The sequence below is a fragment of the Anomaloglossus baeobatrachus genome, chromosome 3 (genome assembly GCF_048569485.1).
Source record: "Anomaloglossus baeobatrachus isolate aAnoBae1 chromosome 3, aAnoBae1.hap1, whole genome shotgun sequence".
In the NCBI taxonomy this organism is placed as follows: domain Eukaryota; kingdom Metazoa; phylum Chordata; class Amphibia; order Anura; family Aromobatidae; genus Anomaloglossus; species Anomaloglossus baeobatrachus.
The window spans coordinates 297,529,901-297,546,502 of NC_134355.1; the positions used below are offsets into that span (position 1 = coordinate 297,529,901).

Here is a 16,602-nt window from a genome sequence, read left to right on the forward strand (position 1 = left end):
CTACTCAACACCGTCTCCACACAGCAGCCAGATCTCTGTCCCTCAGATGTAGACAAATAAAAGGCCATTTCCTGCGACCCATGACAAAGCTAAGAGGTTGACTTTATCCCTCTGTAAGCTCTTGGCTACCGAAATGCTGCCTTTCCGCCTGGTGGACACACAGGATTTTAGAGACCTTATGTCTGTCGCTGTTCCCCAGTACCAGATGCCCAGTCGCCACTACTTCTCTAAGAAAGGTATGCCCGCGCTACACCAGCATGTCGCACACAACATCACCGCTTCCTTGAGAAACTCTGTGTGTGAACGGGTGCATTTCACCACCGATACTTGGGCCAGTAAGCATGGACAGGGACGTTACATGTCGCTGACTGGGCACTGGGTAACTATGGTGATAGATGGTCTGCTGCACAAGTCTTCCCGTCCCCACGACTTGTGTGTCAATCCTCTGTCTGTCCAAGTTCCGCCACTGTTTCTGCCTCCTCCACCTCATCTGGGTCCTCCACCTCCACCCCAAGCCTGCCTGGTCAGGCCACCAGCGTTCTCACTGCGCAGAAGGAATCACGCACCCCTCATTACTATGCTGGCAGCAGAGCGCAACGGCATCAGGCGGTCTTTAGCTTGACATGTCTTGGAAATAGGAGTCACACAGCGGATGAGTTGTGGGCAGCTCTTGAGACTGAGTTTAATAAATGGTTGTCTCCACTCAACCTGCAGCCCGGTAAGGCAGTGTGCGACAATGCTGCAAACCTGGGTGCGGCCCTTCGCCTGGGCAAGGTGACACACGTACCTTGTATGGCTCACGTGTTGAACCTTGTTGTCCAGCAATTTTTAACACACTATCCCGGCCTAGATGGCCTTCTGAGCAGAGCAGGGCACGAAAACTGTCTGCTCACTTCCGCCGTTCAACCACCGCTGCTGAGCGACTTGCATCGCTCCAGACGTCTTTCGGCCTGCCGGTTCATCGCCTGAAATGCGATGTGGCGACATGCTGGAATTCGACTCTCCACATGTTACAGCGACTGTGGCAGCACCACCGAGCCCTGGTGCAATACGTCATGACGTATAGCCTGGGCCAACTAGATGCAGAGGTGGGGCAGATCACCCTGATGGAGTGGTCTCAGATCAAGGACCTATGCACCCTTCTGCACAGTTTCTACATGGCGACGAATATGTTTAGCGCTGACAATGCCATTATCAGCATGACAATTCCAGTCATTTACATGCTGGAGCACACGCTAAACACTATTCGGAGTCAGGGGGTAGGACATCAGGAAGGGGAGGAACTACAGGAGGATTCATATGCGCAACACACAACAACATCACCAAGGTCCAGACGTTCATCATCACCAACGCGGCAGGCATGGGAACATGGGGGACAGGGATCAACAAGGGCGCAAGGTAGCAGGCGAAATGTTAAGGAAGGTGCAGGAGAACATGAAGAAATGGAGGACGAACTGTCCATGGACATGGAAGACTCAGCAGATGAGGGAGACCTTGGTCAAATTTCAGTTGAAAGAGGTTGGGGGGAGATGTCAGAGGAAGAAAGAACGGTTAGCACCTCTATGCCACAAACACAGCGTTGACTTGGTCCGCATGGCTGCGCAAGACACATGAGTGCCTTGTTGCTGCACTACCTCCAACATGACCCTCGTATTGTCAAAATTAGAAGTGACGATGACTACTGGCTTGCCACACTATTAGATCCCCGGTACAAGTCCAAATTTTGTAACATAATTCCAGCCATAGAAAGGGACGCACGTATGCAGGAGTATCAGCAGAAGCTGTTACTCGATCTTAGCTCGGCTTTTCCACCAAACAACCGTGCAGGTGCAGGGAGTGAATCTCCCAGTTGTAACTTGACAAACATGGGACGGTCTCGTCATCTTCAACAGTCTACCCGTACCAGTAGCACCGTATCTGGTGCTGGTAGTAGCAATTTTATTGAATCTTTTCATAATTTTTTTTAGACCCTCCTTTGCAAGGCCACCAGAGACAACAAGTCTGACACATAGTCAATGGCTGGAGATAATGATACAGGAGTATCCCCAAATGAACATCGGTGCCATGACTTTGCAAATGGAGCCTTGCTCATTTTGTGCTTCAAATCTTGAAAAATGGTCAGAGCTCTCCAATTACGCCTTGGAGATTTTGTCGTGTCCAGCTGCCAGTGTTGTCTCTGAACGTGTCTTCAGTGCTGCTGGGTGTGTGCTGACAGATAAGCGCACGCGTTTGTCCAGTGACAATGTGGACAGACTAACGTTCATCAAAATGAACAAGTCATGGATCCACAAGGAATTTACTAGTTCCTCATCTCCTTTACTAGTTCGCTCATCTCTATCGATGAGTTTGAATGTGCATATCCTTCATTTCCACCTTGACAACTTTCCTGAAAATTTGGGAGCTGTGAGTGAAGAGCAAGGTGAACAATTCCACCAGGACATTAAAGAGATGGAAAGAAGATACTAGGGAAGATGGAGCATTACAATGATGGCAGACTACTGTTGGATGCTTCAGAGAGACATTATAGATGCTACTCACAAGCGTAAGTGTACCAAGAGAAGCCTCACAGGGAAGAAAAATCGATTTTAGTGTGTGTTAGTGAGCTCATTGCAGTTAAAAAAAATGATTTTCATGAAACAATTGTAATAAAAAATTAATTTTATTAGTCTATTTTCATTTATTTTAAGGTATTGTCTTATTTAACTTAGTTACTTAAATTGTCAGAAAACGTGATGTCCCAAGACAAAACGGAGTTCATTTTCAGATTCAGCGCACTCAAAAACATAAAGATTACGTGGAATAACCAAAACAGCTCTCAAAGTTTTTTTTTTTCTGACCTGTGTAATGAACTATATAACAAAATTTTGGAAGGATGGAATAAAGTAAGAAAATCTATGATAAATGAACAGTGGATAAAAATGTACTTTAAGATAAGACATAATGCCACAATGCATTTAATCTTTCCACAGTCTGCCCAAAATTTAATCTGAACTAAGCAAACGTCTATCATTGCATATGGGAATGCCCAAGAAGTCAAGAAACATCGGAAGAAGTTATTGAATATCTCAAAAGAATTTGGAGTTTTGAAATTTCAAAGACCCCTCAGTCCTGCATCTTTCCTATGTTACATAAAATAGAGAAGAAAAAGGTACAAAATCAGCAATGCCACCTATAGTTCATGTAGGGCTATTGGCTGCCAAGAAATGCATCCTCAAACATTGGCTGGAGAAAAAAAGTGCAAGACATTAAGAAGTAATAGATCTTAAAAAATTAATGACATTTGACAAGATTGAATCAAAGAAACAAAAAGAAAAGTCTACTGAACAGTTCTTTAGAAAATGGAGAACCTTTTATTGAGCATAGTTATACGCAGCCAGATATTTTGAATCCAATAGGAGTGTTCACAAATACATCGTGGTATAATATTGAAGAACTGAGAGGGAGTTTGGGATTATTAGAAGTTGTTTAAAGACAGAGGTTGACAGTAGAAAAAAAATCCTTGTATCTCATTCAGAAGTCTATTTTTCACACAAGAGTGCTATTTGTGGTTTTCATGGATAGCACTTAAACCTATGATAGTCTTTTGAGGGGATTCATGTCTGTGATTTTCCACACAATCCATAGAAAATCACAAATATATGTTTGAATTTGATTTGAGGGTTAAATCAAAATTGGTAATACAAGTCTATGCGTGCATGAAAAATCAGACCGCACTCGGATGTCATCCAAGTGTGGTTCAATTTTCATGGACTGCCAGAATGGAGAAGGTAGAGATACTTTTCTTTTTTTTTCTCCATGTATGAGAAAAATGGATGACACTAAAACCACAGTCTGATCAGCTTTAATTAGAAATGGGTGAGCATTAAAATAGTTAGGTGCTTGGTACTTGAGTCAAGCAGATCAGATGCTCTGAAAAGGCTCAACTCGAGTATTACTGATAGTTTTGTTTGCATATTAAAGGTGGTTTAAACCAACTATTAAATGACTGGTGATAAGCAAACATAGCTGATCAGTGGTCGTTAGGTGGCACAAGTCAGGTGGTGTAAATCCACTTTTGATGTTAGGGTTTCTGGTGATCTAGGGTATGTTGGTGATCTAGGGTATGTTGGTGATCTAGGGTATGTTGGTGATCTATGGTATATTGGTGATCTAGGGTATGTTTTTACTGAACTTTCCAGCCTCAGCAATACCATTCCTGTGACAGGTAGTTGAACTTGATGAATAGATTTTACTAAGCCTTAGCTTCCTGTTCTGATCATAGAGAAAGTGGAGTAAAAGCCTAAAAGTCACACAGTTCTCGTTTCAATAAGGTGCAAGTGACTCAAATACTTTGCAAAATGAGATATTTTGAGGTCCTAGGAGTCTGTCACCATTCGTTCTAATATCTGAAAACCAAATCTTTGAACATAAGGCATCAACACACAAAGGTCACCAGGTCAACTAGAAAAATAAAATAATTTGAAAATTTTAACTTTTTAATTTATATTGCATTACAGAAAATGTAACTGGAGGCTGCCTTGAATCCTGAGCATCCAAAGCCAGTCTACTAATGTCTGCCTTGATAACCGTAAGTCCTTTACTTAAAAAATGTATCAAATGGCAAGCACAACTTAGATTTACTTCAAATGTGTCCATCCATAGCTTTTTCTAAAATGTAAGAACTTCAATTTCTCTCAATACAGATGAATTACATGATTGTGATTGTGACATGCTATCAAAACCCTTCACAAGCTGTAATTCACTGGTTGATGACATTCAGGTGCTTGTAATAACACAGACATGTTCCAGCAGAGTATTGACAATTTTTTTCAAAGGTGGTCATCATGCATATTTTTTTTTCTGGATATGCCAGGCACCAGGGAATAGTAAGGAAGGACACATTTGTATATATGATACATATTGGATTTAAGCACATACATAAGTTGGTGTAATGTCTGTTAGTGGTGTTCAGCTCAAAAAGGATACCTAGGAATGACTTGGCTTGGCACTTTGGCAGATTGCAAAAAAAACCCAGCCATTTCACCTTTAACAACTGCACAGGGATCTGGTCTTACAATAGATTCCATTGGATTGCTTCCATGGAAAGGCTGCTGGTCAGAGGAACTAACAAGAGACGAGAGAAGTCAAGGTAGCTGGATCAAAACCAGAAGGACAGTAAAAGTATAAAATTAGAAGACAATAGGATGACTAGAAAAAAGGCCGTGGTCAGACAACAGAGATTCAAACAAGCAAAAGCAGGAGCAACTAGCTCAGGGACAAAAGCAGATAAGATAAACTTTAAAGGGACTCTGTCACCAGATTTTTGCTCCTCATCTAAGAGCAGCATAATGTAATAAAAGAAACACTCGTTCCAATGTAGCATGAGATTTTAGATGTAGCATGTAGAAAAGCTCAGAAAGATAACTCCGCCCACACCACAGCTCTCTGTATACATTGTATATTGATAAACACCAATGATTGAAGGATAGAATCCGTACCACATTTAAATTACTAGTATATTTAAAGTATATTTAAAATATAAGGTCAATGACATATAACCAAAATGTGGGGATATAGGATCGATGGGACCATTCGGATTAAATACTGAACCAAAAAAGAAGAAGAAACCGAACAAGATGGTCACTTAATACATCTTTATTAATGTAAAAAATTATTTTATATATATACACACTCTTGAATAAAAAACACACACACTGTTTTTTATTCAAGAGTGTGTATATATATAAAATAATTTTTTACATTAATAAAGATATATTAAGTGACCATCTTGTTCGGTTTCTTCTTCTTTTTTGGTATTGTATATTGATAGTAAACTGCTAATCATTGCTGGGGGTGTTGGTGGACCAGGTCTCACTCATGTTCTAGTCTGGGCAATGTTAATTTCTCTCTAATAAAACACTCATTGTATGGAAACAATAGCAGATAGTGCTATGCAGACACTGAAAGCAGCTCACACTGGGCCAAGCACCAAGTCGACCCGAGCACACCGATGCTCACTCAAGTAGTTGGCATTCGTAAGGCATCTCAACTCCAAACTCGAACACTGGTGTCTTGATAAAGTCTGTGTTCAGTATGAACACCAAACTACAGTTCAGGTTCGCTCATCTCTAGTGGGGACTTATCCCATGAAGAACAAAAGGAATAGCAGTCCAAAAGTGGACATTCTGTATTTTTATCTCTCCACAACAATCATTTGTCAGGTGCCCGATACACCTTAACCTGCTAGAAGAACCCATTGATATCTGCTTAAGATAAATTTAGATCACTATAGTTATTTATTTATGTTTATCAGAATTGCAGAGAATCTTGACAGCTTCAATAACATGCAAAAGCATCGCCATCACTAGTCTAAAATGGCTAAAGTAAAGGCATTCAAGAGGCTAACCGCCCACTCACCCCTCACCTCACTTATCATCTTGTTAGGCAGGAACTGGCACTTTACAAGGGTCTAGTCAAAAGCAATTGTTCAACAAACATTCATCTTTACACTGTTTTTGACATTTTCAATATCAAGTAGAATTATCACCTCACCTAAATAAGAGTCAAAAGCACTAGAGGAGAATTAGGTTCAATTATGCACTTACATTCACACTTACAGGATGAAGCATTAACAGGGAGCAAAACTGACAGCCGAGCTAATTAATTCAAATTTCTAACTTGCTTAGCTATTAAGTCTGCTCTTTTCACACAAGAGTTCTTGGCTTAAGCTATTGAATTCCAGTAAGTTCTCTGGATGTTGTTGTAACCCTTTGAACAGACTACATTCATAAAGTCAACTTTGACATTCCTATTCTCGCACATGTAGATTATTTCTCGCATGTGTATAATGTTATACAAAAACAGGTCACGTAAAAATGACTCTTGCACAGAAATATGTATTAACTATCCTGAAATATAAATAGTAATTTCTGAAAGATGTAAAACACTTCAAGTATCCTTGTCAAAGAGGTGTTATTATTATAGGAAGACTTTGTACATGCGGCATGTTTTTACTTCTGTGTAGTATTTGGCAATTGAGAGCCTTTCATTCAGCAAAAACCTACTAATTTTTAGGCTGAATGTAGACAAAATATTGTGGTGTGATGATGGAAAGTATGTAAAGAAAAATTGCAATTAGATTTTCCAAAGTAAGGCAAATGATTTATGAAGGAGAATATGTCTGGAGTTTGCGGTAAAGCCATGTGCCCACGGGAGAAATTAACTGCAGATTTTGGAACCCATGGATTTCTAGATTTCCCAGATAAATTTGTGGGTTTGCGCAAGTACAGACACTCCCCATGTTATCCTATGGTATTTGAGGAGTGCTGTATCAATGCTGCGGTATTTGCGGCTACAGAAAATGCTGCGGATTTCCCGCAGCCGCACATAACTGCATGTCAATTATTCATACAGAATTATCTGCGGAATTCCTGCTCTTCCACTAAGGAGATACAGGGTGGGAATTCTGCAGGAATTCCGCATGAAATCCGCACTCTTTCCGCAGGTTTACTGCAACAATTCTGCAGAAATACCGCAACATGGATAGCTGCGGATTCCGGGGAGCTTTTGCGTGAACCTGCGGAAATACCTGCAGAAAAGTCTGTATATACGCTCTCCAGTTGGCACATGGCCTCACGGAGGCAGGCATTTGTGTTTTTTAAGTATTTAGGGGGGAGGGGGTGACCACCTTCTCACAGAAATAGAAGGATCTCTCTGAACCTGGGGGTAAGGAGATGACATTTGGTACTGCTGAGATTCTATGATGACGGAAAAAGAGAGGAGCTAGAGGCAGAGATCCTCCTCCTTCCGCTTCTATCTACATTGAATCTCATTGGTAAAAACTGCCATCTCATATCTCAGTAATGGCAAAGTCTTCACTGAACACAGATTTTACCTCAGAATTGGGAATTCTGATAATGTCTGATAAATTGTAGCTGAGAAAGAAGCAAATTTGTCTGATAAGATATATTACAAAGTTGTTTTTTCCATGTGTATTACGGATTTATGAAATAAAAACAAAAACGATGGTGACACTTTACATCTACTTTCAGCCTTAAAAAACTATGAAACTATGCAAATTTAACAATATCTCTAAATTATTAATTAATCTAGACGAAAACAATTATCACATCTGTAAAGTGCTGTGTAATTAACCCCTCTACCCCAGGGTATCGTTTTCATGACCGGGACTTTTTTTCATTTCTGACCAGTGTCACTTCGAAAGTTTATAACTCTGTAACGCTTCCACGTATCCCAGTGATTCTAAGATTAATTTTTTCAGCACATATTGTACTTCGTGGTAGGGGTAAACTTAATACAATATATTTTGTGTTTATTTGTGAAAATATTCAAAATTTTGTGAAAATTTTGCAATTTTCAATCTTTTAATTTTTATGCCCTTAAATCTAAGCGTTGTCACACAAAATAGCTAACAGTAACATTTTGCACATGTCTAATTTACATCACCACAATTTTTGAAACATCATTTTTTCCTTAAGAAGTTAGAAGGGTTCAACGTTTATCAACAATTTCTCATTTCTCCAACAAAATTTTCAAAATTATTTGTTTTAGGGATTACATGACATTTGAATTGACTTTGTGTCTAGGTGGCAGAAAATACCCAAAAAAGACACTATTCTAAAAATTGCACTCCTCAAGCTCTTAAAATCACATCCAAGAAGTTTATTAAACCTTAGATGGTTCACAGGAACTAAAGCAATGAGGAATGAAAAAATTAAAATTTTAGTTTTTCCAACAAAAATGTTACTTTAGCCCAAAATACTGTATTTTTTCAAGGATAGCAGGAGAAAAAGCACTATACAATTTGTTGTGAAATTTTTCCAGAGTACAGCAATACCCCACATGCTATAGAAATCTACTGGTTGGGCTCGGAATGGAAGAAGCACCATTTCAATTTTTGAATGAAATACTAGCTGGAATCCTTAGCGGATGTCATGTCGTGTTTGGAGAACTTCTTAGGTGTCTAAACAGGGAGCTCCCTCACAAGTGACCCCATCTTGGAAACTAGACCCCTCAAGCAATTTATCTAGATGTTTGGTAGGCACCTTGAACCCTGGGGTGTGTCACTAAATTTTATAACCTTGAGCTGTGAAAATGAAAAAACAAATTTTTACCACAAAATTTTTGCTCTAACCCCAAAGTTTTAATTTTCACAAGGGTAACAGAAGAAAGCGCACCATACAATTTGTTGGGCCATTTCACCTGAGTACAGTCATGGCCAAAAGTTTTGAGAATGCTACAAATATTAATTTTTACAAAGTCTACTGCTTAAGTTTTTCTAATGGCAATTTGCATATACTCCAGAACGTCATAAAGAGTGATCAGCTTAACAGCAATTACTTGCAAAGTCAATATTCGCTAAGAAAATGAACTTTAAGCCCCAAAGCACATTTCAACATCATTGCATTCCTGCCTTAAAAGGAGCAGCTAACATTGTTTTAGTGATTGTTCCATTAACATAGGTGTGGGTGTTGATGAGGACATGGCTGGCGATCAATCAGTCATGATTAAGTAAGAATGACACCACTGGACACTTTAAGAGGAGGCTGGTGCTTGGTATCATTGTTTCTCTTCAGTTAACCATGGTTATCTCTAAAGAAACACACGCAGCCATCATTGCTCTGCACAAAAATGGCCTAACAGGGAAGAGTATCGCAGCTACAAAGATTGCACCTCAGTCAACAATCTATCGCATCATCAAGAACTTCAAGGAGAGAGCTTCCATTGTTGCCAAAAAGGCCCCAGGGCGCCCAAGAAGGACCAGCAAACGCCAGGATCGTATCTTAAAACTGTTTCAGCTGTGGGATTGGACTACCAGCAGTGCCAAGCTAGCTCAGCAATGGCAGCAGGCTGGTGTGAGTGCTTCTGCATGCACTGTGAGGCGGAGACTGCTTAAGCAAGGCCTGGTTTCAAGGAGGGCAGCAAAGAAGCCACTTCTCTCCAGAAAAAACATCAGGGACCGACTGATATTCTGCAAAAGGTACAGGGAGTGGACTGCTGAGGACTGGGGTAAAGTCATTTTCTCAGATGAATCCCCTTTTCAATTGTTTGGGACATCTGGAAAACAGCTTATTAGGAAAAGAGGTGAGCGCTACCACCAGTCTTGTCTCATGCCAACTGTTAAGCATCCTGAAATGATTCATGTGTGGGGTTGCTTCTCAGCCAAGGGAATCGGCTCACTCACAGTCTTGCCTAAAAACACAGCCATGAATAAAGAATGGTACCAGAATGTCCTCCAAGAGCAACTTCTCCCAACTGTCAAAGAGCAGTTGGGCGCCCAACAATGCCTTTTCCAGCATGATGGAGCACCTTGCCATAAAGCAATGGTGATCACTAAATGGAAGGAAGGATCTCACCCAGTTCTTCTCCTGAGGGATCCACACCACTGTATAGACCAAGGCGGGCGGGCATCAGACCAATGACGTAAAGCCGGGGATAAACAGTATAGTTACATTACCCCTGTCGTGCCCCTGCAATAGCTTCCGCCCTTACAAGGGCAGCACCCAAGTCAGGATAACTACCCCAGTAAATACACAATAACCCTCCCAACGCGTTTCCCTCTCCGTGTAACAGGAGAGTTCCTCAGGGGAGAAAAAGAAAGTAAAGCCTGCAGTGGCAGGTCAATACATTACATTACACTACTTGCTTTCAGTAAGTGTGTTCACACACCGCTTTCAGTGTATGTGCTAATGGCCAGTGGGACGCTGTATACTGCCAGAGCCCGACCCTATATACCTCTCAGTACTCCTGTATCACCTGCAATCAGTGGGAGCACATATTTCAGCAGCCTTACTAATCGATCACCAAAAACAAACATAGAAAGATCTGCCCAGATTCTTATCAAGCTGAGCAGGTATACACATCCTCATATTCATGCAGGGCGGATCGGAATAATTTCACCCATCCTGCCCAACAAACTTACAGTTCAGGTGGACTCAAATGACTGTGCCCGTGCGATCCGCACTCAATCCATCAGGTCTAGGTTGTCCCAGAGGCCACTAGTGCGCACGCGCGGCTGAGTGATAGTTCTTACGCGCTCCAGAGTGGAACGCACACACCGCGCATGCGCGAGATCACGCTCTCCATCTATCGCGTGTATGCTGCCCGGGCGGTCACCAGAGCACACGCGCGGCTGGTTCAAAGTTCGTCCGCGTTCCACAGTGGAACGCACACACAGCGCATGCGTGGGTCACATTCTAATATTATTAATTGACAGGCGGTACTTCCGCGTACCACTCTGGAACGCACCAGCCACACAGCGCAAAACATAATGGACAACCAAGAGATTCTTACAGCACAAAAAATTAGTGTAATACATTAAATCGGTTAGCCATCACTGCCACCACTGGTACCTCCTAAAATGTAGGGGTACATAAGTAATGGCTTCTATAGAGCATAGCACATTCATCAGTCTCTTAGTCATGAATCAGTAATATTGTTAGATTCTCTGGAGCCACTTGAACAATGTACACGTTAATGAGGGAATAAGGGATCGAAATATATATAGGGTCGACATGGACCAAACTAACACTGCACAATAATGGGAGAACATAAATCATGGGATAACCCAACAAGGTATCAAATACTGGAAGAACTGTAGGGGCAAATTCACTGCACCCCACAACCACCATAATAGCTCCCACAAGCCTACTATCTCAAAAACCACGGTCCGGTGTAGGCTAACAGAAAGGCTTTATATAACTGATCATTGGCGCGGTTAAAAAGACGAAACCACCATCAACCACCACAACGTACACCTCAGCCCAAGATTTTAGATAAAGCTGCCATAATTAATCTGGTCATTAAGACCCTCAGGACGACAAGTCCGCAGTCTGAAAATCATCCTTGCTTCCTTTTGAAGGAGAAATCTATCCAAATTACCTCCTCTTGGGGATGGATTCACTCTCAAAATCCCCATGAAGGTAATTGCCTCCCTGTTGCCAGGGTGCTGTGCATTCATGTGCCTGGAAATAGGAGTTTCGCGTTCATTCCTTATATCGCCAAGGTGCTCACCCACCCGTCGGCGTAGCTCCCTGGTGGTCTTTCCAACATATTGCTTCCCGCAATGACACGTAGCTAAATACACTACCCCCCTCGTCTTGCAATTTATAAAGTCCTTCATTTTTAGACACTCTCCCGTGACCGTGCTAGTGTAAGTCTTGCCTGTCTGGACGTGACTACAGGCCACACAGGACCCACATCTAAAGCACCCAGTAGGTTTACTTGGGAGCCACGTTGTTGGTTTGTCCGGGGCCACAAAGTGACTGTGCGTCAGACGGTCACGTAAGGAACGATTTTTTCGGAATGTTATAGACGGTTGTGTACCAATAGTGTCTGCAATATCAGTGTCCATCTTCAGGACCCCCCAGTGCCGCTCCAGAATACCTCTCACTTGGTTTGCCCCCTTTGTAAAGGTCGTGATAAATCTCACCAAGCCACCATTCTCCTCCTTTTTAGGTTTTGGAACAAGGAGTCGGTTCCGATCCTGGCTCAGAGAATGGTGGTAGGCCTCCTTGAGAATATGGTTCGGGTAACCCTTATCAAGGAAGCGCTCCCTCAGGTCTTTAGCCTTTTCAACAAATTCATCCCTCGTGGAGCAATTCCGTCTGAGACGTAGGTATTGACCTTTCGGAATACCGCGTCGCAGAGGGAAAGGATGATGACTTCTCCAATTTAGGAGAGAATTGGTTGCAGTGGGTTTCCTGAAGATGGTCGTCTGTAAGCCCCCCTGAGAGTCTATCGAGACCAATAAGTCCAGAAAGGATAATTCGCTGGGATGGATGACGAACGTAAAATTAAGGCCTATCGAGTTACAGTTCAGATCTTTCACAAAATTTGTAAACTCATCCCGAGGCCCCTTCCATAGTACAAAAACATCGTCTATAAACCTAGTCCAAATTTCAATCATAGACGTATACCTGGACATTCTTTCGGAGAACACACATGTGTCCTCCCACCAGCCCAGGAACAGATTTGCATAACAGGGAGCACAGGGGCTCCCCATTGCAGTGCCCCTGAGCTGGTGGTAAATCGAACCGTCAAACGTGAAAAAGTTGTTATACAAGACAAAGTGTAACAGGGATAGAACAAACTGGTTATGAACCTCAAACTGCTGACCCCTTGTTGACAAAAAATACTCCACGGCCCTTATACCTTGTTCATGGGGTATTGAAGAGTACAAACTCTCTACATCAATACTTGCCAGGAAAGTCTCAGAGTCCACCGTGACCCCCTCTATCCTCTTCATGAAATCCATACTATCACGGATATAGGAGGGTAATGATGTCACAAATGGACTAAGGATTTCATCCAAATAGATGCCCACGTTCTGTCCTATGCTGCCGACACCAGAAACTATGGGTCGACCTCTTAGGGGTGTGGTCCCCTTATGAATTTTAGGCAGGACATAGAACGTGGGCATCACCGGGTAGTCAGAGAATAAGAAGGAAAATTCATCAGCACCAATCAGCCCATCTGCCTTTGCTTTACCAAGCAGGTCTCTCAATGTTTTTTTGGAGAGTTCCAGCGGACTACTAGAGACTCTCTTGTATGTAGCCATATCCTTTAGACCATCCAAACAAATTTTACGATAATCTTGAGAATCCAAAACAACCACATTGCCCCCCTTATCGGAGGGCTTAATGGTAATTGTCTTGTCCTTCTCCAACATACAGAGAGCCTTCATCTCAAATTTAGTAAGATTATTACTCTGCGTTACAAGATTACTGGCTACCGATTTTGATAAACACGCCCGTTGGTCATGAGGGCTTCCAAATGATTCACACACATCACGGGTCACTAAATTCAAAAAGATGTCTATAGCTGAAATATCAGTGGTACTTGGAGGCATTTTGGTGCTCGGATTTTTAAGGTTGGTGAAGGGACCCCTTCCAGTGTTAGTAGTAGTGGGCATATCCAGATTAGCCAGCAATCTAACATCACCCAACATATCAGAGGGTATATTTAACTCCTCACACAATCGATTATCCTTTAATTTAAAGAACTTTCTCCAACGGAGTTTCCTGATAAACAAGTTTAGGTCAACAATAAAGTCAAAAATGGACATGTCGCTAGTGGGCACAAAAGAAAGTCCCTTGCTTAGGACCGACATTTCGGCACTGGTGAGAGGTCGCCTGGACAAATTAATAATTTGGGAATCTACTCTTTGCTTTTTGTTTTGTGGCTCCTCAAAAAATGTTGTCTCTCTAAAAAAGAGCCGTTATTTGAGCCAATGGGGTATTGGCGATTCCCTCTAAAGTTACCCTTATGGAATTTTCTCCCTCTCTGTTGGTTAAACGAATTGGGATGTCTACTCTCTGAGTCAGAGGCCTCTGTCTCCGTAGACGAGAGGTCCGATTCCCGCTCCCTGGCGGACGTCCCCTCCGTTGGAACAAACTGATAAACCTTATTTTCTTTAAAATCTTGGAGATCCCGCACAAATTGCTTGTGCTTCCTCTCCTTAATTCGATACTGGTATTTCTCTACTGTACTCTGTAGAAGGTTCTCTTTGGCTACAAAATCAACCTCTCCCTGAAAGGTCTTAATGAATTCAATCTGTTCTTTCAGTTTATTATCCAAAGCCTCAAGACAAACCCTCTCCTCTGTCAGCAGAATTTTCATCAGCCTCAAGGAACTAGCAGTTGCTTCTTTTTCCCATGCACTCACTAACTGAGGGGTACGGCACCTCGGTGCAGGTAGTAGCGAAATACGCAAGCCCCTTGGTACTATTCCGTTTTTTATATAATTGTCCAGGCTCTGTACCTCCCACCAGCTCGTTGTTTGTTCCTTATAGGTCTTAGTGATCTCTTTAAATGCCGTTGTATATGATGGCAGAAATTTTTTCTGAGCAAATTCTTTCTCAGAAAAAATATCTCTTGCCTCGGTTAACCATGAGGTAGTATCCGGCGCTGACGCCAAGAAACCAGCCATGCCAGATATTCAAATACAATAAGAAAAGCAGACCTGCCAACAGGCAGGGAGATGCAGCCAAAATCCTAAATATGATATATTGTATAGCAAGGATTTAAAATTTAACTTTTAATAAATATAATAATAAAATAGATCAAAGTGCAAAGTGAAGTACAATAAAAGGAAGGATCTCACCCAGTTCTTCTCCTGAGGGATCCACACCACTGTATAGACCAAGGCGGTGCTATGCTCTATAGAAGCCATTACTTATGTACCCCTACATTTTAGGAGGTACCAGTGGTGGCAGTGATGGCTAACCGATTTAATGTATTACACTAATTTTTTGTGCTGTAAGAATCTCTTGGTTGTCCATTATGTTTTGCGCTGTGTGGCTGGTGCGTTCCAGAGTGGTACGCGGAAGTACCGCCTGTCAATTAATAATATTAGAATGTGACCCACGCATGCGCTGTGTGTGCGTTCCACTGTGGAACGCGGACGAACTTTGAACCAGCCGCGCGTGTGCTCTGGTGACCGCCCGGGCAGCATACACGCGATAGATGGAGAGCGTGATCTCGCGCATGCGCGGTGTGTGCGTTCCACTCTGGAGCGCGTAAGAACTATCACTCAGCCGCGCGTGCGCACTAGTGGCCTCTGGGACAACCTAGACCTGATGGATTGAGTGCGGATCGCACGGGCACAGTCATTTGAGTCCACCTGAACTGTAAGTTTGTTGGGCAGGATGGGTGAAATTATTCCGATCCGCCCTGCATGAATATGAGGATGTGTATACCTGCTCAGCTTGATAAGAATCTGGGCAGATCTTTCTATGTTTGTTTTTGGTGATCGATTAGTAAGGCTGCTGAAATATGTGCTCCCACTGATTGCAGGTGATACAGGAGTACTGAGAGGTATATAGGGTCGGGCTCTGGCAGTATACAGCGTCCCACTGGCCATTAGCACATACACTGAAAGCGGTGTGTGAACACACTTACTGAAAGCAAGTAGTGTAATGTAATGTATTGACCTGCCACTGCAGGCTTTACTTTCTTTTTCTCCCCTGAGGAACTCTCCTGTTACACGGAGAGGGAAACGCGTTGGGAGGGTTATTGTGTATTTACTGGGGTAGTTATCCTGACTTGGGTGCTGCCCTTGTAAGGGCGGAAGCTATTGCAGGGGCACGACAGGGGTAATGTAACTATACTGTTTATCCCCGGCTTTACGTCATTGGTCTGATGCCCGCCCGCCTTGGTCTATACAGTGGTGTGGATCCCTCAGGAGAAGAACTGGGTGAGATCCTTCCTTTTATTGTACTTCACTTTGCACTTTGATCTATTTTATTATTATATTTATTAAAAGTTAAATTTTAAATCCTTGCTATACAATATATCATATTTAGGATTTTGGCTGCATCTCCCTGCCTGTTGGCAGGTCTGCTTTTCTTATTGTATTTGAATATCTGGCATGGCTGGTTTCTTGGCGTCAGCGCCGGATACTACCTCATGGTTAACCGAGGCAAGAGATATTTTTTCTGAGAAAGAATTTGCTCAGAAAAAATTTCTGCCATCATATACAACGGCATTTAAAGAGATCACTAAGACCTATAAGGAACAAACAACGAGCTGGTGGGAGGTACAGAGCCTGGACAATTATATAAAAAACGGAATAGTACCAAGGGGCTTGCGTATTTCGCTACTA

General features: G+C 42.3%; 1 protein-coding gene across 1 annotated transcript in view; it reads right to left on the minus strand.

Annotated features, from left to right (window-relative positions):
• The window catches only part of NKAIN2 (sodium/potassium transporting ATPase interacting 2), a 1,481,925-nt gene that overhangs the window by 838,987 nt on the left and 626,336 nt on the right, over window positions 1-16,602 (minus strand). The window lies entirely within an intron of this gene.